This window comes from Lonchura striata, chromosome 15 (assembly GCF_050655825.1).
Source record: "Lonchura striata isolate lonStrDom1 chromosome 15, ASM5065582v1, whole genome shotgun sequence".
Lineage (NCBI taxonomy): Eukaryota > Metazoa > Chordata > Aves > Passeriformes > Estrildidae > Lonchura > Lonchura striata.
This window is the reverse complement of record NC_140717.1, coordinates 6,672,974-6,695,712: the sequence shown is the minus strand read 5'-3', so window position 1 is coordinate 6,695,712 and position 22,739 is coordinate 6,672,974. Positions and strand designations below refer to the sequence as shown.

At 38.7% G+C, this 22,739-nt stretch overlaps 1 long non-coding RNA gene across 1 annotated transcript in view; it reads left to right on the top strand.

Moving 5' to 3' along the window:
* LOC146765996 (uncharacterized) overlaps nucleotides 1–20,019 on the top strand; it is a 40,072-nt gene extending 20,053 nt beyond the window's left edge. Inside the window, exons 2-3 of the long non-coding RNA XR_014958573.1 lie at nucleotides 17,887–18,001; nucleotides 18,937–20,019. This is a non-coding gene — a long non-coding RNA (uncharacterized LOC146765996). The remainder of the gene's footprint in view (nucleotides 1–17,886; nucleotides 18,002–18,936) is intronic.
* Nucleotides 20,020–22,739: the final 2,720 nt, after the last annotated feature.

The following is a 22,739-nucleotide window of genomic DNA, read 5'->3' as shown; positions in this document are numbered from 1 at the left end:
AAGTGGAGGCACGATGAGCTGTGGAATTCATCGCAGTCAAGAAAAGGCCTCTGCTAGCTGGGATAAGGTGCTAAATGTTTTATTTAGGGTGTCAGAGGAAATTCCTGACAGAGATGAAATTGAATCTATTTATTCCAAGTTTCCTCCTCATGCTTTCACTAGCAGGCAACCTTTGTCTGACTTCTGAGCTGTCTCCTTCCATTTGGCTGATGTGTCTCCACTGACAGTAACATGTTCATTGGAGTGCAGAGGGACACCCAACAGGACAAGAACTGCTCTGTTCATTAAAACTGCCAAGGAAAAACAGTGGGATGAGGCTCCTTTCTGGGGGTGCCAGCACGGAGCAGCAGCGTGGAAGCTGCTGCAGCAGCTCTTACCAAGTGCTCCCCTTGGCAACTGAGATCCTCAACTGCAAAGTGCTTTGCATTATTGATATGGCACAGCACAGCCTTAACAAATCAGGTGTCTTGTCTTTGTGCAGGTTTAGTTGTGGCTTTTTTTCTTTTTTTCCTAAGCACTAAAGTCGTGTTGCTCTGAAAGAAATCTACATTTTCTGCAGTCTATTCCTTGTCACGTCTTTTTGTCTTGGAGCCTCTTGTGTTTAATTGAAAATTCTCTTTTGGTCTTGATGTCTGTTCTGTGTTCCCACTTTCTAGTGAGAGGGCAGGATGGGTCAGTATTGAGCAGCTGCAATAGAAGAGGAAATAGGGGAAAAAAATTCCTGGGTGCTTGGCTAGAACACTGTCTTTAAAATTCAACATTTAGAATCTTGCCTGCAGAACTGCAGCAGCCATCTCTGTATGTGGTGCTTTACAAAAGCTGCCTAAACATTTTCATAAAATCAAAAACCAATTTTTTTGAGGTCAGTCTTGCATTTGGGTGACTAAATGTTGGCTCATGATGAGGCTGTGCTGATTTATTTTCATCAAAACTCATTCAGTTTGCAAATGTTATCATAACACTCCTGGTTGAGCGATATATTACCAGGAAGAAGAGTGCAATAGGTGCGTCAATCTGCTAGTTTTGACACAACATATAAACTTAATGAGTTACCCAGAATAATAAAAAAAATAATTCAGAGGAAGCAGGTTTTTTCACCAGCTTAAACAAACAAACAAAAAATTGGAAAAAATCTCAAAACTTACAGAATGACATCCGCAAAGATGACAGGTGCGTGACATGGGGCTAATGTTAACAAAAGGATGGATTTGTCAGAATTGAGCAATTTTTAACCTCTAGAATTATCTAGAAGAGAAAGCGGAAGTATTTGGGAATTGTTAGGGTGAAATCTAGAGTCTACAGAAGAGGGGTTTGACCAAAAAAAAATTATTTTTTTTTTAATCCAAAAATACCACAGGAGCCTGCAGTTTTCTTCCTGGAGGTGAGGAGATGACGGGAAGAGATGTTTGAGGAGTGGAGTCCTGGCGGATCGGAGGGCATGGAGCTCCACCTGCTGCAGCAGCGCTGCCGCCCGCCTGCCTTCCTCTCCCCTGCAGCCGCCCCTTGCCCTTCTAAACATCACCATCATCATCCCCACAGAAAACCTTCGGGTCATTTCCTTATGCAATCTCGCTTCATGATGATGTCTCATGTATTTCTTTATGATTTTTGGTTTTAATTTATTGTTTCTTACACAGGGAGTTGTACGAGCTTTTTTTTTTAGCTCAGGAAATGAGCACTACAACAGGCTTGAAGCAAATTAGATGAGCTATAATGAAAGCCTTCTTAAGTTGAAAACGCTAAAAAAAAACAAAACAAAACAAAAAAAAAACCACCAACAGCCAAGCTGCAAAGGCTGTTCAGATTGTCACAATAATGTATTGTTGAGTTTAACAAATGAGACACTCCAGCAGCGTTTTCTGGTTTTATAACTGCGCGGTAAATTAAAAAGAGAGTTCTGCTGCTCCATAATTACGTCCCGTTTTTAAACTCGGATTGCACCTTTCCAATTGATGACGCTGTAATGACAGATAATATCGAGGAAAAGAAGCTTTTCCCTTCTGCTTCCCGAGAGGAAGGCGATGGAATCGCCCCCTCAGGGCGGGCAGGCGCTGAGGGAGTGAGGGAGCCCTCCCTGAGGGCGGCCGGGGCGGCCGCAGCTCTTCCCTTTCCCCAGAGCTGCCCTGAGACAGGGGAAAAGGAAATGTTGCGGCCGAGAGAACAAATTTTTTATCTCTGTGGCGTTAAAGGCTTTAAATGATTGCGATTAAACGTCTCCAGCCCCTGTGGTCACTGCTCTGGCGCTTTCCCGCCATTGAAACCTGAGGGTCCGTTCCCGGCCGCCTTCCCGCCCCTCAGAGGGGAGCGAGCCTGACAGACTTAATTTGTTTTAATTGTGTCATCAGGGGATAGCTAATGGTACCTGCAAGCTGGCAACACTTGGCTGCTTCTGGAAAACAAAACCAAGTAGGTGCCGTGAACAGAGCAGACTGGAAATTCCCTGTTACTGGAGAATCTAAGTCAGGTTTCTTTAATTTTGTTTTTAAATACAATGTGTCATTAAAAAAAAACAAACCTGTGAAAAACGCCAATCACTTGGTTTTTACAATTTTAAAAGTTTAATAATAATAAAATGGTTATAAAAATAATAATATAATTAGAGTAATAAAGTTTAGAGTTAGGACAATTGCAAGACAATAAAAAGCAAAGAATTACAGATGTCTGGATACTCTTGGACACTAAGTCTCGAAAAGCATGTTTTGTGAACAAAGGAATCACCTTTAAACCAATACACTTGTTGCATATTCATATATCCTTCATGGTTATGCATACATTCTATTTAAAACAAGAAACTCTGTCTGTTGTATGTCAACTGTTTCCTTTAATCCCCTGGCATCTTCGAGTCTGAGCAAGGCCTGAAGAAATTAGTTTCTTCTGATAAGAAGCCATAAATTCTTCTCCTTTGGAAGATTTAGGTGTTCCTTGAAGCAAGTATCTCATTCATTAAAAAAAATCTCCCCCTACATACATAGTGTCTATTTTAACATTATGTTGGAACCTAAAACTGTATTTTACACACTACTTAAGAGAATTAATATAGCATAACTTTCTAACATTACACATATAATATTCATTGTAATATTTGCAAAAAGCCAATCATAAAATATGTGTTTTTCACACCAAACAAAAAAAAAACCAAAAAAAACCAAACAAACAAACAAAAAAAAACAAACACAAAAAAACCACCCAACAAAATAACCAGTCCTGTGAGTGCCACTGTGTTCCATGCTGTTCCTGTGGCAGAGGTGATGAGGAAGCTGGCACAAGTTGATGGATTTTGGGGGTGTTGTTACATTTTGTGCTGTGGGATGGTGCTGAGCAGGTGCTGTTCCGGATTACAGACATGCCAGGGAAGACAGCCTTAAGGAAATGGTAACTGAAAAGGAGAAAAAAGATCAAAGGGTGTTCAAATACTTAGAATTTATTGGATTTTCTACTGAACTCTCAAAAGCCACATCCCCTGATAAAAGTTGAATATTGCCCAAAATATGAAAACTTCAGTTTTTAAAACCAATTTGCTTCTGAAGCAACTTGTCTGAAGGTGTTCCACCCTCAAAGTCTGTTCCATTTAGCTGTCACCTTTCTACCTTCAAAAGTACTGTGAAATTTAGAAGGGCTTATCAGAGGAAATAAATATTTATCTTTTAGCATTATTTATGGATCAATTTTGTTCTTGAGAGTACAGGAACGAAGATACAAACATTTACATTTTTATGCTGGAAATAATGTTTTAAGTGCTTTGTCTAGTAACTGATTTCTAGAATTCAGTCTACTTTTGAAAGTCTATTGCCACAGATTAAGACATTTAATATTCTAAACCTGCTTTTTATTACAAATTATTACAATAAGTAACTTTGATCCGTGTTGGGGGGGGGGAGGGGGGAAGTCAAGTTGTGATTATTAAATGTATTTAATGGCAAATACTTAATTTTAATTTTCCTTATAGTTCAGTGTAAGAGACTCTCCATGCTGAATGTGTCCAGTAATCTCTGGTTGGCATCTCCAGCAGGTGAAGGCTGGGTACCCAAGTCACTGCTCCTTGCATTTTGAACCTTTGTTCAAACACAATTTTTTAACGTTTTATGCCTTCATAAGTCAAGATTCCAAAAAGCAAAATGTTCTCCTCTTTCTTTTTTTTTTTTTTAAGCACCTGAATTTTCTCAGGCTTTATTCTGTTGTGCAAAAGTTACACAGCAGAGGAAGTGTTCCAGCCACAGCTCTGAGTCTGCTGGGCCCCCTTTTTCGTGCATATGCTCTACCTCGAGTATGTGGACACGAATTCTCGGGCCCTGGAGCTTTGCATTGCTTGGAATCAGTGAATGAGCCCTTTGATCTAAAACTAGTGCAGGAAGGAATTACTGTTTTCATGGTCTTTTTAGCCTGAACTCCAGACACAGCTGAGTGATCTGAAGTCTTTTTTTTATTAATCTACCTATACAATTTTTTTAAATAGGCAGGAATATGTCTTTTTTTTTCCACTTGAAGAAACTGATGGTTGAGGGAGTTCTAAAATTGTGCTTGTGTCTGACTTGAGGGCTTTTTATGGGTCTGTGCCTTCCTTGAGGGTGAAAGCACAGACCCAGAATAGAGGTTTATGACAGAGTGTACCTTCAGGGAAAAGCAGCTACAAGTAAGTAATTTTCTATTCTCAGGTTTGGAAATTGGATATTCTTTTAATGTCAGACACAGTAGTCTATATAATAGTCTCCCAAGAGAAAAGTTACAATTCTTAATCATTTAAGCATAACAATTTATAAAGCATACATACATTTTGCACCGGTACTTCCTATGTGAATCTGTGCACCAATGACACTTCCTGGCATACAAAGTTTTTCTACACCAGACTGGTGGAGACAATTTTGCTCCAGTTTGCATCTCAGTAAAAAAATCTATTTGCATCACTTGGTTTTGACAATTATTCGTAAGTTTTGTAGTTTGTTAATCCATGAGCACTCAGAGCAGCCAGTCTTTAAGTCCAGGCTATTGAACAAGCTCTTCTCCCTGCCTGGTATTTTAATGAAGGTCATGGTTGCTCAACTTCCTGCAAGGTCTCTGTCAAACTTGAACTCAGACTTGTTTCCATGCTGGCGAGATGACACGATGCTCTCACAGGTGATGACCAGCTCAGAAAATATTTGGTGATTGAAACCCTGAGACTGCACATACCTTCTCTGTGCTGAGCTGTTCTTAATTAATGCTGTAATGTTTATTTTCAATTTGGTGACTTTCAGTCTGATCCACAGGAACCGGGGAAGACGCTCTTCCCCTTCAAAGAATTGGGATCGGATCTGAGTCAAGGGAAGGAACCCAAAGCACACAGAAACTTTAGTCAGCCAGGGCTGTACAAGGTTGTATATCCTTTTCCCAGAAACCATCTTCTATTGCCATTAGACACAAGAAACATCTGGTCCAGCAGGACATTTCTTCTGGTCTCATTGAAATAAATAAATAAACATTATAAACCAAGCAAACTATACAAAACACCCTCATGCAAGGGATCTGTCGAGTTTGGCAGAGTTTACTCCCATTTAGGCACTGGTACATATGTAAAAATGTGTTGTCACCCAGATGTCACCATTGCCACTGCAGGTGGTGCCTAAACTGACAGCCCCGAGGTTTCGTTCTACTTTTCTGTGGCACTCACAAGTTCTGCTTGCACTCCAAACTTGCCTACAGAGACCACTCACTCTGTTTTCTGGGAATTACCTTAAACAGTTGCTAAACTGCATAATAAGCCTTGGAGTCGGTGACTCTGGGGTTTTCCTAATTTTTTCTGGAAACTTCTGACTTCCTTGAAGGGAGTGTTAACCTAACAAAAGAGATTCATTTGCAATTGAACAGCAAAGAGTACAGAAAGATGATTTACATCTGGCAGGGTTTAGTTACAGCCTGCTGCAAATAAAACTGACAAATTACTTCTGCCAGCCCCAGCAGGGTACAAATTACACGAGTGTTTACAAGCTTCTGAGATTTTAAGTCTTCGAAGAGCATTCACTAGGGGAAAAAGTTGAATTAAAGCAAGCAGCAATAAGACAGACATCTACATAAAGACTTAATAATTAGGTTAAATCTAAGCAAATGTGGCAGTCAAGACAACGTGAGATATTGTATCAGCATAAGTTGAAGAAAAATTAAACTCTTGCATTTTTGAGATTAACTACATAAAGGTCAAGGAAGTTAAACCAGCTTCTTTGCATGTATTGCTGTAGAGAAACCAGAGCTTTACATTTCACAATAAAATTAAATTTAAGTGGTTTAAATGTTCCCAAATTTTTATGTGAGAGCAATTTCTAAATTTTATACTATTTACTTGTGGCAGCATTAGATTTCACATACTTCCCTTTTTTATCCTTCTCTGTCCCCAGTTATTTTTATTATTCACTTAGTCAACTGAATCAATTTTAGTGGATTTTCCCTTGATAAACTTAACTGAAAATAGTAATAAACTGTAAACAAAATAATAAATCCAATGTATTTTGAAGGCTGGATAAGCCATTTTAGTAAAGCATGGCTTGGTTTTGCCATAATTGCACTGTTAGTTATGTTTGCCTTCAGTCATTATTTTCTGCTAAGTTTCAGAGAGATTGTCTCCTTGAGGACAAAGTAAAGTTCTTTTGATGATAACCTGCCAAAGATCATTTTACTTCTTGATCTACAAGTTGCAGGTGCTTGGAGCTTGCTTTTGGTTGCTTTGCATTCTTTATTTTCAAATGAGTAGGAGGAGAAATAGCTGCAAGTATTCTGTAGGATGCAAATTCCCCTCATTTAATTGGTATTAAAAGACTTAGCTTAAATAGTAACACATTGATTTGTAGGCATTTAAATGAAGCAAGATGGACCACTCATTTCAATGCAAGTTACAGGATTTTTACACATAGGTAATATTTGTTCTTACTATTTTAATTGAATTGTTTCTCTTTTTGAAATCTTATTTCCACTCTCTTAAACTTTTACCCATGCTAATCTGATAAATCTTACAATGCCTAGTAATCAAGTATGTGCAGGCATTGTCCTGTTCATCTCTGCAGCACTGATAGGTATTAGGTGGATTAGTATTATTACTCTCAGGGCTAAATTATGAAAGTCAAATTTGGGATGTAAGATTAATTGTCACTTTTACAGCTGCAACTGGAACTTTGGGTCTCTCGGGGAAGTAAATATCCAATGCACCTTACTAATTCTTCTAGACTTCAGTGCTGCCTCTGCTTCTCTGATTTTATTTCTAATTTCACAGTTTACCTCCTGAATTAGAATCTCCAGGGAAAGACTTTTTGTGAGCTGCAGCCCAGTACTCCAGGGCAGTGCAGTTGTGCTCTCTAACAGCTGGACTGTTTAGCCTGATTTTACTGAGGACATTTGTTTCCTGGGCCACATTATGAAAAATGCAAACTTGCCTTCCACTGAATTTTTAATGGTAATGCAATCTGCAAAATTATGTTAAATGTATATTTTTTAATGATGTGAATAGATTTGATCTTAATGTGTTTTGATGTCATATTTTAGGACATATTTAAAGGACTGTGGTCCTTTATGTACATTATCAGCAGAATTGTCTGTTCAGTCATTACCAGACCTGTCCTCCAACCCACAGAAAACCATGGTTTTTGTGAAATTGTTCTTGCCTATAAAATCTGGGTTGCAGAATCCCTTTTATTCCTGATGCAGAAGATGGAAAGAGCCCAATTTAATTTTTACATCCCAAGCAGAGTTTGAAGGGCTGGTAAGTAAGAAACCCCCCACCTGTTAAACACCCTTTGGCCATCTTCTTCTAGTCCCACAAATTGAACTCGCAGCTGCATTCAAAACTAAGTTCACATGCCTGGGTGGAAACAGTTTCACAATGAAAACATGTTAGCCATTCACATTAAGGGTTTGTTACTTTGGCTAAATCTAGGAAAAAAAGAAACAGTAAAAATGGCAAAGAAATCAAACCCCACAGACGTTTTAACCAAATATTGAAATAGGAAGTTGCAGGAGAAGATAATTTCAAATAAGAATTACTATGCTGCTGGTTTGGATCAAAGGCTGTGTCAGCAATGCTTCTTGTAATAATTTCAGACATTAAAAAAGGAGAATGGAAAGTGCAAGAAATAAAGAAGAAAACTGGGGTTTTCTTCTCCAGGGCAGCAACTTTTAATCTCAATTAAGGCAGTCAGGCTAGCAGAGCAGCATGCTAATACTTACTACAGAGAGTCCGTGCATACAAATGACCTTTGTGGATTTGTTTTTTGCTGCTTTTCCTCCTGATTGAAAAGGACACCCAGCAGTTGTCTTAATTGGATGTTAATTGATACATATTCACAGGAAGTAGAGTCTGTGATCTTGCAGCTTGTTTGTATGAAAGAATATAATGGAACAAAGTGTGAGGAAGTTTTTTTAATGATCACAGTGACATAGCAGAGTAGTAGGAATTTTAAAATTACCTCAGAAATGTTTGAGGAGTCATTACCGGAACAGACTTATCGGCATTCGTACGGCTTTAATATTCTGCCTTACACATTAAAAACATAATTAAACTAAAGATAAACCATATAATTATGACCTCATACCTCCTGTCAGTAATATTCTCTTACACTTTCTTGAGTCCTCATGATGATATAAAAGAGGATGATGAGACAGGATGCAAACTATTCATCTTTCAAAACTATCAGTCACTATTGCCAGGTATGAAGTGTTCCCTGATGAGCTGGGCACAGCCACTCCAGGAGACCCCTGTTCCTTCCTGGATATCCTTCCACCCCCACACAGCATGGAAACATGGAAAGGAATTTACTTAGTACTTCCCAGTGTTGGATTCAGTGGGTGGAACACAGTGTGGCAGGAAAGACACTACCTTTGTCCTTGAGCATTCAAATATCTGTGGCTTTGAGCTAAGAATTATGTTTTTATTTCTATTGCTATTTTAACTAGAACTGAGTAAACTCAAACAGCACAGCCCCTTCAAAATGCCATTGAGCTCTGAGGGAGATCCTGTCTTATTGCTTTGTTCCAGTGACACCTGTTAATGGATCCAGAAATAATGTTAAGTAATCCCTGCTTGCATGAGGATGTACTGTATGAGAACCAAGAAAGTAGAAGTCTTTCTAATTAACAAATTGCAGAAGCATTAAGAGCTGCTACACAGCAAGAGATACTACAAAACTATTGGAAACTTGTAGTGCTTAATCCATAAATAAAAGTAGGTTGCCATTAACCACTTCTGAGACCAACTCAGCTCACCAAGACCATGCAAGTGTACTGGACATACACAAAAAATAGTATTTAAAATGAAACATAATGCTTCAAATGAGACTGGCTGAAAACATTTTTGTGTGTGTGTGTAAAAACGAGGTATGAAAAATGATAGAAACTGGAAACTTTGCAAGGACAGTCATTTAAGCACAGGTACAGTGTAAAAATGGCAAGTTGTGGTCATCCTCAGTGTCTAAGAATTGACCCCTTTGAGCTGCAAGCCCAAAGGAGAAGTGTCTGTGTTATTCCATGAGCCAGCAAAGCTCTGCAAAGGGCATGTGGAACCTCTGCATGGAATTAGCTAGAGTCTGAGGGAAATGCCTCCTGTGTTCCTCTTTCCCTGGGCTGTGCTGGTTAGATAAAGTGAAATGTCAAACTGCTGGAAGTTCAACAGTATTCACCCGGCTGCTTTTTCTGGTTTAAATTAGGAACTGGATTGCTCTTTAAAATGGTTTAAGTTTCCTGAAGGCAGATCTCTAAAAGTCACTCTGCATGCAGAAAGCCCAGCCTCTCCTAATCCATCCTTTCTGCCTGGAACAACAGACTGACTGTAACCTGAAGAGCAGCTTCTCCTATTGCTTTTCCTGAATGTGGCTGTGGCTCTCCCTTTAGTAAAAAAACATTTCAATGTGATTGAAATGGCAGCCTGTACTGAAAGACTTTAATGTGTTATTTTTGGAGTACTAGTTATGACCTTGTCTGTCCTTACCTGTGAATCCGTCCCAGTGCTACTCTAATATATGCAGACAGAAGATGTGTAGTGTTTAGGAGTGTGATAAGTGCATATATTTCCTGGAAGGTACAGTGGAGTCTATAGGAACAGGCAAGAGAGGCAATGTAGAGTTGAGAAACAAAGAGAAAGCGAGGCAGCACTGAGAAGGTGAAGTGTTTATCTGCCAATTTTAGTTTCCAGTGTATTTAATACTTTATAATGTTAGTTGCTTGGAAACCAGTGTTTTGTGCCCTTTTGCTGCTTGGCAGAAATCACTCTAATTGGCATGTTTCTAGCACTGTCACTGCTGGCAGTTTGCAGCTTTTTTTTTTTTCTCCAGAAGCAAAATTTTTCTTTTACATGAATGATGGCTCACATTAATTAGACAGCAGTCATGGGGAAAGACAGCCATTTAAGTGTATGGATGTATGAACCATTATCTCTATCATCAATCACTGGGAAGACTGCTATTCATATCAGCATTTCTGCCTTTCCAAAGGCTGTTCCTTTGAGTCTCAATTCCTTTCCTTTTAGGCAAAAATACTTGTTTATGTTTGAGATTTCTTGAGTGGAAATAGTTCATCCTTATTAGATTTCACTACTTATCTAAACAGAGCAGTGTAATTCCACATTCCTGGTCCCCCAATGACACATTGTCACTGGGTGCCAGAACAATGCTCAACATGTAAAATGAGGTTTCTATTATTTAGCAGTAAAATGTCATTGCTCTGTAAATACCTTAATGTAGTAAAGCAAGACATTAAGTAATGAGAATTGTTTTCTACTTTCACATGAAAATCTTGAAACAGCATTATTTCCTGGTGGAGGACCAGGGTCCTCACTGAAATTCCACTTAACAAGCAGTGAGTTTTTATTGGTAATGTGAACATAAAGTCATTATTGTACATTATTACAGCTAGAAAATGGAAACCCCAAAAATCACCACATGATTTTTTTTTTTTTTTTTTTTTTTTTTTTTTTTTTTTTTTTTAAGATTTGGTAATAGCTTACCCACAGCTTTTTGGAGAAAAATTTAGAGCAAAGCTCTGAAATCTCACAGGTCTATTTTTCTGCCCTTTATCAGAACAAAACGGACTTTTTGGTGCTGCTCTGGAAGTACTTCACCCACTCACCTTTGTTTATGTACTCCTCCTGAGACAGGTTTTTTGTAACTCCTAGAAGCCAAATGTGTTTGGGCTTTTCAGTGTTAGAGAACCTCTTCATTTTCCAATGAGAAGTTCTCATTTCACAACGGAAGCAGCATCTGTGTTTTAACATCTTTGTAGTTAATTGAAAACCACTCTGAAACACTTTAAATATGCAGTACTACATGGATGCATCTACCTGTGACATCTCCTGTCACAGTGTGGGTGGTGTTTTGACTGTTGAAGATCTTTATTTCCTGCCACACAACCTTCTGTGACTGTACCACAAATTTGCTCATGTCTTATTAGAACTTGTTTCTTGACTTATTTCCTGGTCAGATTTCCATGGATAATGTGCATCTTTCCCATAATGCAAATCCTGATTTTGTGTTTTAAATAGACACTTGAGTACAGAATATTGTACTTATCTGCAGGAGAATAAAATGGGAATCAACATCTGAAACAATGTGGTTATTCCAGATGGTTTGTGTGTTTTCAGACAGATGTTGATGTGGTGCTACTTGAGTTCCTTGGCAGAATCATCAGTGTTTCAGCCTGGTAAATGATCACAGATGTCTGAGTTTCTGGGGGTTGGTACCTGCATTTAATAGATTTTTAATGTCATTATCATCTGGTCTTCACAGAATTAAAGAAAAGTGGGTGAATGAATGTTTACCCATTTGGTTCTTAATATGTAATTCTTCAAGCATTGAATGGGAGCAGTCACCACTGTGTTCCTGATTCCTTGTGTGGGCATCTCTAACTTGGCTGTGAACACTACCAAACCAAAATTTATAATTAATTTGCATTAGTATTTATATTTGAACTGTGGGTACTTGCAAATTTTTCTGTCCACTTGCTGAGCTTTTAGAGCATGACCCAAATGCAGAGCTCAGTAGTAGGACTTGCTGGCTCAGGCTCACTGCCACGTAAATTCAACTTCAGGGTTTTTGGTAATTTCAGAAATAAATTTCAGGATTATGTGTGTGCCCTGTAATAACTCACTGAATAATTTTTAAGTGAACAATGCCCTAATTCTCTTTTGCAATGAGACAGCCTTACACTGCTCAGGAAAGATGATAGAACAGTCCTAATATAAATAAATTTGGGACATACTGGCATGGATATAAATTACAATGTTAAATGTAATGCCCTGCAGTACTGATGAAATGGTCAGCAGCTCCAGTATTTGCTGATAAGAGAATGGAACTGGTGTAAATCAGTATCACTGTTGACAGTTTATAAGAAATGCAGGGTTTGCTCTCCTATTGTTCTGTGCATGCTCTGTAAATAAGAAAAGCACTGTGTACATATGGATTTTCTTTTACCTTGGCAATTCCTGCAGTTTCACAATTATTTGCTATTTAGCTGTTACAGCACCTTGTCAGAAATTTAAGGGACATGGAAGAATTGTTTTAGCCATTAGAATGCAGCAACACCTCCAGTGGAGTCTGATGTGTTCTAAAGCAGACACAGCCAACATATATTCTGGGGGACTGGAAGGATTTAAAAAAAAAAAAAGTGTCCTAATAAAAGTGAAAAAGCAGTGAGGGCAGTAGTGTGTAATCAATTGAAATCTGAATAATGCAGTGTTAAAACTTCTGCTCCTGCAGAGAATTGCTGTAACATCCTGAATCCTTCAGCTTGTCAGAACTTCCATTTTACTATATGTTAAAAAAAAAACAGACCCACCAGTACTGTGGTGCCCCCAAAACTATGGAAAGGTGTGAATTTCAAGTTTAATCCAAATTAAGTTAGATCCCTGCTCTCCCTACTTCCTTCACTGGATATTGCTTCGAAATCTTTAGGGTCCAGATGCTCAGTGTCCTCATTTGAGATTTGTGATGGGATCACAGCTCATGATGGCACGGCTGCAAATGATGCAAAGTGCTCATTTAGAAGATTTGTAGTGGGTTTTAATACAGTTTTAGTCTGCTCAGGAAACAGTTCAGCTGTATTTGCCATAGTTTCAAAGTTGTTGCCTCCTGCCCTTTCTGATTTATAAGAAAATGGATTGTTGTACTACGTTTCCTGCCACAGAAAATACTTACTGGCAATGGTTGAAGTTGCAGTGTGAAATAAATTGCACTTGTTTTTCCCCTGTGAAGCCTTAGCCCCTCTCCAGTTTGCCACTCCTGCAGCAAGTCAGGCAGTGCCCAGCAGGTACCTCCCAACACCCCCAGCAGGGTCTGGCCTGGTGCCCAAAGAGGAGCTTTTTTATGGGTTGAGCAGGGAATTGCTGCTGATGCACACTGAAATGCTTTTATGAAAATCAAGGAAATGGCCCTTAGCCTGTGCTCACAATGGCTCTCAGAGCAGTGACACACAGGTTTAATTTATATTTACAATTGGCTGTAAGCCTCTGGAAAAGGCTGGATTCTTTCTAACAGTGTTTGGAGCAGGAGATGCTCTGTCATTAACTTTGTTGATATAAAGGCTGATTCCATTAAAGCAAGAAAATTGAATAAACCATTTTATGAAATGGTGGCTAACAATTTCCATGATCAGAGAAATACGTATGTATACATTGTTTGATAGCTACCTAATTACTTTATTTACTGCTTGAAATATTTGTTCACCAGTAATCTTCAGCCTCGGGAGAGAATCAAGCTGGTATAAATTTTCTGCAACTCCAGCCTCGGGGAATGGGGCAGAGAGAGATGAGCAGGAAGAGTGAGAGGCTGAAGCACCTGGTGACTCCAGGATTGCATCAAACAGCAGAGCAGCCAAGGACTTTGCAATTTTCTTCCTATTTTCCTGGCTAATCTGTTCAGGTTGGAGCCAAACCAGCTGAGCTGAGCAAGGGTCTGGCATCACATCAGTCCTTTAATAACCATCTCTCCCCTGAATTTGTTTTTGCACACCCTAGATCTGACATTATCAACTATAAAATTTTACATTCTGCAACAAATACAATCTTATTGTGATTTCTTTGAAGGCGGTGAAGATGACCTGGGGTACTTAAGCAGGTAGAAACTATGTAAAAAAACCCTGGTAAATATCTAGCTTGTCCTTACTCTGATGAAAAAATTTATGACATTACTATCACAGCTTCCTAATATTTTACTAGCACTTAAATAATAACTAAGACAAATTTAGTATTTCCTTTTATTTTTTATGAGTAATTTCTTAATCAAAGGCACCAAGAATCCAAAATCTTAGCAGTAAAAGTTCAATTCTCCAACAATTTAATGGTCAATTAACTGATGACCTTGAGTCTCTAAAGGATTTTCAGAGTCATTTAATAAGTGCATAGTTACACCAAGTACTGAAAATGCACTTGGAACCAATTTTCAGTATGTGCAGTACACTGCTGGGTCACTCCTTTGTGCATGTCTTTGACCCTTATCTGTAATAATATATTCCTGCAGAGAAGACTGGAATTATTCCACAGTACATTATTACTGCTCAGAAAACTCTTTTAATGTTCACGCTGATAAAGATATTAATGTAGTAGAATTAGACATATCCTTTTGTCTGAACGGCACTTGAAAATCTGTGTTGTGACTACAGTTGACTGAAGCTCAATTACTTTAATAAATGTATTGCAAATTTCACCTTGATTACATTTGCATTTTAATGAAGGATTCTTGCCTACTTGTCAAATAGGCAGCCCAGTTAAATTTATTAAGTTATTGTATAAACAGGGTATTGTGATGCTTGAGTTTAAATTGAGAAATATTTGATGTCATATTCCAGCAATATGTGGTAAATCTACAGTGTAGAAGAGTGCATTGGTTATCTCTGTATTTTAATTTTGAGTTTATTTTACTGGGGGTTTTTAAAGAGCCCATGAACATTTAGAATCATTCATAAATACCTCAAAAAGATGAAATTATGGGTAGGTATTTTGCTGTATTTAATCCGAATTGTTATTACAGCTCTTTTATATCCTGCATTGCTGTTAAATGTTCTGTTTTATATTTCTTTTGCTGTGGCTGAGAAGGAAGGAGGGAGTAAACTGCTCCCTTTGAGAGCTGGGGAATTTAGTGCCTGAAATTACAGAATCACAGAATGTGCTGAGTTGAAAGGGACCCCCAGGGATCACAGAGTCCAGCTCCTGGCCCTGCACAGGCCATCAGCAACAGACCCTCATCATATCCTGTGCCCAAGAGTGATGAGCACCTTGTGGCCTTTGGGTGCTTCAACTCCTCTGGTAAGAAAAGATAGTTATTACTTGTCAGTAAAATAAATGAGGCCCAGCTTTCAAGCCTGGATTGTGTTTAAAATAATCAATACAGTCTGATTCAAAAGTCAGCAGCACATTCACTAGCAGGGATGTGTCCTGTAATGTGGGGTAAGATGCTCCTTAGACTTGGATCTGCTGCTACATCCTTACTACCATTTTACTCCGAGGCTGCAGAATACCTGTGTGCCAAATCCCTTTTGTTGCCATCACCTTTGCTTGTGCTATTTTTTTTTAACCCCTATTGTTATCCCACAGGCAGCACAGCAGATAATTTCTTTATTTCCTTCTGCAGTAATACCTTGCCTGTTCCCTCCAGCTCACTGACAGGCTGCACTGGCACCTTACCTTTTCCTCAACAGTGCAGCCTCCCAAGTGCATGTGGAATTCAGCAGTGAACAGGCAGCTGCAGGCCAGTGACAGCTGAGCTCCTACAACGAGTCCAGTACTGCTAGAAATTAGAAATTAGAATTAGACAGGGTGGTTTTGAACCAAGGACTGGACAAAGTGATGCCAAGCTCAAGAGATTCAATAGTTCACATGTGATGCTGAAAGAGAAAAGAGAAAGTTCTCCCAGTCCTTACTGGGGAATTGTTGTCCTTTGTTATCATATTGCAGAGGGAGACACTAATGCTGAACTCTTGAATATAGAAGAAATCACCTTTAAAAATGAAGTTGGTGAGCAACAGAGAAGTCAATCAATTTAATAGTGTAGGGTCAGAACACTACCCAAGTTGGGATGATTTTTGGCAGGCATCACCTCAGTTCTGTGAAGCAAGGTGGAGAATAATTTCATTATACTTGGTCAGGAATCACTGAAGAGGAAGAGCACACAGAAAGCAGCCCAGCAGGTTTGGAGCACATGAGAAAACTGAGTTCCACCCAAATATTCCTCTGATGTGGAGGAGTCAAAGGAACAAATAAACATGTAAGTCAGCTCAGAGGGCTTTGGGTGATCTGAGGGCAGTGATTTTAAAAAACAACAGTTTCCAGTTTCTGTCATTCTTTGCTATTGAGGTAGTTCCCTTGGATGGACTTGAAAGGGATGACGCTTAAAGTCTGGGTAAGTGAGCAGCTGTAAACTTTGCAAGTGTGGGGGGAAAAGTGCTTGAAGTGGTTTTAGAAAGAGAACCTTTAGAAAACAGGAGGAAGGTGAGTGAACTCTGGAGAGGTTTCCACAGCTACCTCAGAAATGAGAAGAAAAAACCTGATAAGCCTGTGCCATGCTTTTGTTTCCCCAGAGTGGGACCCCAACAGCACTAAGAATAAAATAGAATTATACTCAGCAGAAGTAGCTGGGTTTCTTCACAACTCCACACCTATCCCTTACAACCTTCTTTGGGTGTTCTCTCCATTTGATCACTGAATTGTCTTCAGTCCTTTGGCTCCCACTGCACCTCTAATACCATTGTAACACTGGAGTTGTCTTCTACCTGCCAGCCCTCACTGGGTGATGATGAAATCCTTGCTCAGCAGGACAGGGAGATTCTTCTTACAGACCTTTGGAGTTTTAGTGCATCATCCAGCAACCTTTTCTCATCACTTTGCTGTGGCTTTAGTCACTCCCAAATACCACCTTACCACCTTCCTCTCATGAACTGACTCTCAACTTGGAAAACTCACTCTCCACAGTCATCAGAGATGCCATCATACTCTAGTCATGAACTAAGACAACAATATGTAACCATTAATTTAAAAAAAAATAAAGAAATTAAATCTCTCCTGAGAGTACAAAAAAAAAAAGAAAAAAACTAAAAAAACCCACAAAAAAAAAAAAAACCAGATCAAAAAAACCAATCAAGTAGTACAGACAGGCTGAGTAATTCTCAACAGAAAAGTATCATATTTACTAGAGTGACACTGAGTATCCAGCATTCTAAATGGTCCCTAGTTGAACAGCTAGAAAGGTGGGAAAGGAACAAAGTATTCCTGAGAGACAGTGTGATGGAAGGAGAAAACAGGTCAAAGAGACTCATGCAGTGAATGAGCAGCACCCACAGCCTGCAAAAAGCTCAGTTTTCTGTTGCACTGCTTTGGCCAAGTCTCTTCTCACTGGAGTGAATATTTTCAACTTAATTTTTACTATTCCTCTGCCAATAACAGGGTAACCCAGGAAAAACTGAACACAATTTGAAGCACATCTTGAAACTCTGGCCTCAGGTATATAATCCTACCAACTCCAGTGGCATGATTCCAAACAGAAAACAAGTGAAAACAAGAACGGAATGCCAGCAGTGTGTCAGCATCTCTTCTCAAACAAATCAGTCACGTTATTTCCTCTGCCTCCAAATCTGATTTCACATAAATGCTTAATTGCTAATAATAAGCAGTAATATAAATTCGTGAATACAAATAATACTGTATTTATAATTTATAAATGATAAGCATATTAGAAATAAATGAAAATTATATGTCCTGGTAAGCATAGAACTATCTAACTTTCAATATTAATAAATGCTAATAAGTGCAGTCATTAACAATTTAGAAATGCATCTAAGTATTGTTTGAAAAGCTAAGAAGGGAAGTGTGATGAAAACAATACACAGTTTTATCTTTCCTACCTTCATTTCACATACTATTTTTTTAATTTCAGTCTTTCTTCTTTCCCACAGGAGACAGCCACATGAGAAAGTTAGCAAAGAAGAAAAAAAAAATATATATGACCTTATAGTGGTTTATTACTGTTTATGCCAGTGTCTGGATTCCAAATCACCCTGGAGCAAAAAGGTAAGTATGAAGGAAGATTCGTGTCCTGCCTTCCATGGTAGGACATGAGTGAAACCCACAGCAACACAGACCCATCACAGGTACACCCAGAGCTCCTGTTCAGCTGCTGGAATTGTTTTCTGAGAATTCCAGGACTTGGTGGTGATACAGTGTGTATTTACTGACAGCAACTGTCAAATTTTAACATTAAATAATTGAATAATCAAGAACACCTTGTATGAGCACATATGCAGAAGCTCAATCACACGTCATTTGCCTTGCTGACATTCACTCAGCAAGTTCTAAAGTGCATAAAATGTTTTATGTGGTGTAGCTTTCAGGACAGGGCTCATTTTAAGAAAAGACTGTGAAAATTAAAATTCAATCAGCCAAGGTAAAAGTGGGCCTATGAAAGAGAGAGAGAGAAGGCAGTGCTTGTAGCATGTTTGTTTCTCTGTAGCTTGGATTAGTCACTAACACACACAGTCTGGTCTGTTCTAAGTTCATTAACCTAATTGCTCAGCAAATGTATCTTTATATATTTACATGGAACAAGCTGAATGCCAAAAATAATCTTGGTCTGGAAAAAGATGAGCTCAACATTTTAAATTTGCACACTGTTTTTACTTAAATGCAAAACTTAGAAGCTCCTGTAGAATCTAAACCCCCAAGAATCCACACCATAATGGAATAAATGTCAGAATTCTCCTAGGTTTGAAAGCACAGGGCACATCATCAAGATAAGCCCATTGGAAATTTCACATCCAAAAATATTCCTTGAGGACACAGAGTTATGTATCAATACTAGAAAAGCCCTGAAAGGTGCCTAGAACCCACTGGGACAATTAAAAGCTCCTGCTACAGAAATAATTGGATGTGTCTGTTTGAGCCCACACGGTGCCAGCTGGGCTTTTTCCCTGAGTAGAATGTAACATGTTGGTTTCTCCTCTTTGCAGAGAATGCCTTTTCCAACAGTTCTGTGCCACACACTGGCTTTTGGAAGCTTTGGCTCTCAAATTCAACAGTTTGACCTATGCCATACTGACCTGCTGGAATCCATGGGAAAGAGTGAGGTGCTGAGGATCTTTTGTCCTTTGTATGTTGTTATTTCTCTTCTTTCAAGAAGTAATAACTATTTCAGTGGAATGTTATAAATTTGGTGCCATGCATCATAAACAAATCCTGGATTGACTTTATCCCTGTGCAGTCAGCAGGGAGTGGTACAGTCAGGCCAGCAGCACAGCATCCTCCTCTCTTATTGCAGCTTGCAGAGCCAGAACAAAATACTGAGATCCCAGCCAAATCCGTGTTTTCTTCCCTTTTTCTCTTTTGGCTAATAAATATGCAAATTAAATACATTTAGTAATAGATGTATGTATATTCCCACAGCCTTCCTTTGAAGGGTTATCCCACTGAACTCAACAGGAATTCCATATACATTATCATTACAGAACAAAGGCAGCTATTAAGTGATATTTAGTAGCTGATTTTATTCTATCAATTATGTATGACAGTGATGGGTATTTTGTAAAAGATCTCTTGCTTCTGAACTTTTATACTGCCAAAAGTAAATAGTAATTTAGGTTTTCAACATTTTTTTAGTCAATACAATAATATTGACATAACGTGTATTTAAATTATTCATGAGTGATTGGTAAGAACAATGAGCAGTTTATGCTCTGACTTGCAGGGTAAATCTCTCCAAAGCTGTTGTGTTTTCTGTCTGTGTTCTCAGCCAAGACAAAATGTGTCTATGTATAACAGAGGCATAAGAGTAGCATTATGTAGAATTAGCCTGAGAAACTGGAGGACAGAAGCAGTCCTGGTATGTGGCTGAATGGCTTTTTGACCCCTTTACATATGGGGACCAACCAATAGACCAAGATAAAGGAGAGTTTGTCAGCAAATCTCCCAGGTACAGGCTGGCAGGAAGGTATAAATGCACAGAGCCCTGAATTTTCCCCAGGTTTCCCAGCTCTGCAGCTCCTGGTTGCAAACTTCCTTTTGCCTCTGACCACTTGATAGATCTGACAGAGTCTTTATCTGTCAGCTCTCAATGCAGTATAAAAATAGGTGATCTTAAATCTTTTTGTTTCCTTCCAAGTCAAACTGGACCAGAAAGGCACGTTTACCATTTAGTACTACTAATTACCTTTTAATTGATATTTATATTATCATTATTAGGCTGACAGCATGCTCTGCTACACTCTAAATTACCACTCAGGAAGGAGCTCTTGGAGCCATTTGGGAAAAGTTCTGGGACTGTTCAGGAGCTGTCCAAAAGGCAAGAAGAAACCTAAGAATGAAGCGGAGGCTAAAAAGAAAGTATTTATGGAAAAATATAAATATTTTGAAGTATTTAAGTATTTTTAAGTACTTAAGAACTTGAAGAACTTTATCAGTTTCTGTCCTTTCCATTCACCCGGGCTTGTTTCACAAGTAGTAAAGTATGATTGAAAAAAAAGTGGTGAGATATGGTAGAGATCTGAAATGACTTCCACATGACAACCAGTTAAACAGACTGAGGCTCTTCAGGGCAGGAGAGAAATGGCTGGAGACAAAGTTATGACAGATCTCTCTAATGTCATGGAGTGCATGGAAAAAAAGTGATTAGAGAGTGGTTATTCACAAGTTCCCTTGACACCAGATTTATTGCACACCAAATTAAATTATCTGGCAGAAAATTTAAAGCAATGGGAAGTGTTTTCAAGCACGATTAAATTTAGGAACTCATTGCTACAATATATTGCTGGAAGTATATTCAAGTGCAAATACAATTTGACAGAATTGAAGAAAAAAGAGTTAATGGATTATATGTACAGCTGCCTTGTAGCCTCATACCCCAAATTCACAAATCTTCATGTAGCTCATACAGACATAATTTTGAGAGCACACACAACCCTAACCCACATAGGCACACATTTATATTTCAAAGCTGAGAAAGAGATTCTGTAGCAGGCAGATAATCTGTAGATACAGCTGAGCGTGACTCTAACAGAAAGATTTCTTTTAAGAATTCATGACTCAATACAAAGCCTTTTGTCCAGTGGTGCCTTTGCTTAGACAAATTGGATTTTTCAGTGCTTGGTGGCTGAGTGAGGAGCTGCATTAGTGCAAAGGTTAAAATGTTACATCATGCTGACAGAGGTAAATGTTGAAGCTGCAGTGGTGGTAGCTGTGGTAGAACAACAGGTCACTGCTGAGGAAGTACTATTTATCACTCAGTCAGTCAAAGGTTTTACAGAGCAGATTAGAGTTATAAGCTTGCTTTCTTCACCCCATTTTTAGAAAAATTTAAAATCTCATTTTCCACAGACAGGGAGTATGTGATCCAAATGTACAAAATGCAAGCCTAATTTTTCATGGCTCCTGTGTAATGAGCAATGTATATGTGCAGACCAGTTCACATTGACACACATTTCCTTTACAATGCAAAGCAAAATGTGGGATTTCTATGAGATTAAACAATAACTGGATTTTTTTTCCCCCCAAAGCTTTCCAACAGTTTAGCTTTGACTTCTCTGTAAAAAAGGTATTTTGTAAAAGAGAATATAAGTATTTGTGCAAAGGATCTTCCTTATAAAACTTATTCCTGAATTTGGGGCTTTTCTTTGAGGTTGATCAATGCCTCTTCAACTGATTTATCACTGTTAGATCTTTGCAGTACAGGTAAATATAGTACCCTATTTCACAGATTATTAACTAAGGCATAGCTATCAAAGTCGGGTTAAATTACTAAATCCTTCTTTGCTTTTTTCTCTTTTCTAATTAATGTCTGACTAGCTCACAGCTATGGAAGTTAATATTTCAAAAATATTATTATTAATACAGACAAGCTTTATTATTTGTCTTCAGTTCCTCCAGGTGGAGATGAGTGAAAGGACTGGGCTCTTCCAAGCAGGGCTCTGACTTTTACCATGTAGAAATAGTTTGGGCTGCTTTTTAACACAGCCACCATTCAGCAACCATTTCCTCTTCTGTATACTGTGCTGCCCAAAAAGATAGGAAAAGGACCTTTTGAATTTGGGGATTACAACTTCAAGGTGTTGTGTGCTCAGGGAAATGTCACTTATTACCATGTGGAACACACCAAGCACCTCAGAAGATGATTTAGGATTTGACAGCTAACACTGGGATTTCTGCCAAGGAGTCTGACAGGTGTTTTACTGCATGAGTGATTGGAGGGAATAAAACAGAGAAGATGGGTGTGTCTGTCTCTCCAGGGGATTGGCACCAAAGCAGGAATGAAGCAGCAGTGGGAAGGACAAAGATGTTAATTTGAAGGAAAACAGTGAGTTAAATTGACTTTGCAAAAATGGAGAAGAAAAGCATTCACCTTACAGTGGAAGGCAGAAACAGTAAAGGGTATTTTTGGAGAGATAGCTGCTCAAAGAGGGGGAGTCTGGAAACTGCAGCCAGTGAAGGGCTGCTTGAGGGTGTCTGGAGTGGTGGTGGTGGATGCTGATAAGAAGACACAGAGATGTAATTAGATACCTGATGGTGCTAAATGCATTAAATTCCACATGACATTTAAAAGACGAACGGCCAAGTGATACAGTAGGTTTAGGAATTCACCAGACTTGACAGTTATGCCACTAGCACAGCATGGCACTGAAAACAGACATAGTTCATTCAAATCTACCTTATTTTCTATTACACTAGTTTTATAAGTATCAATTGTAAAAAATATTTAGTGTCTTCTACTTAATGGCTGGGGTTTTTAATCAGCTGAAGGAACAAAGCTTATCTTTTCAACAAT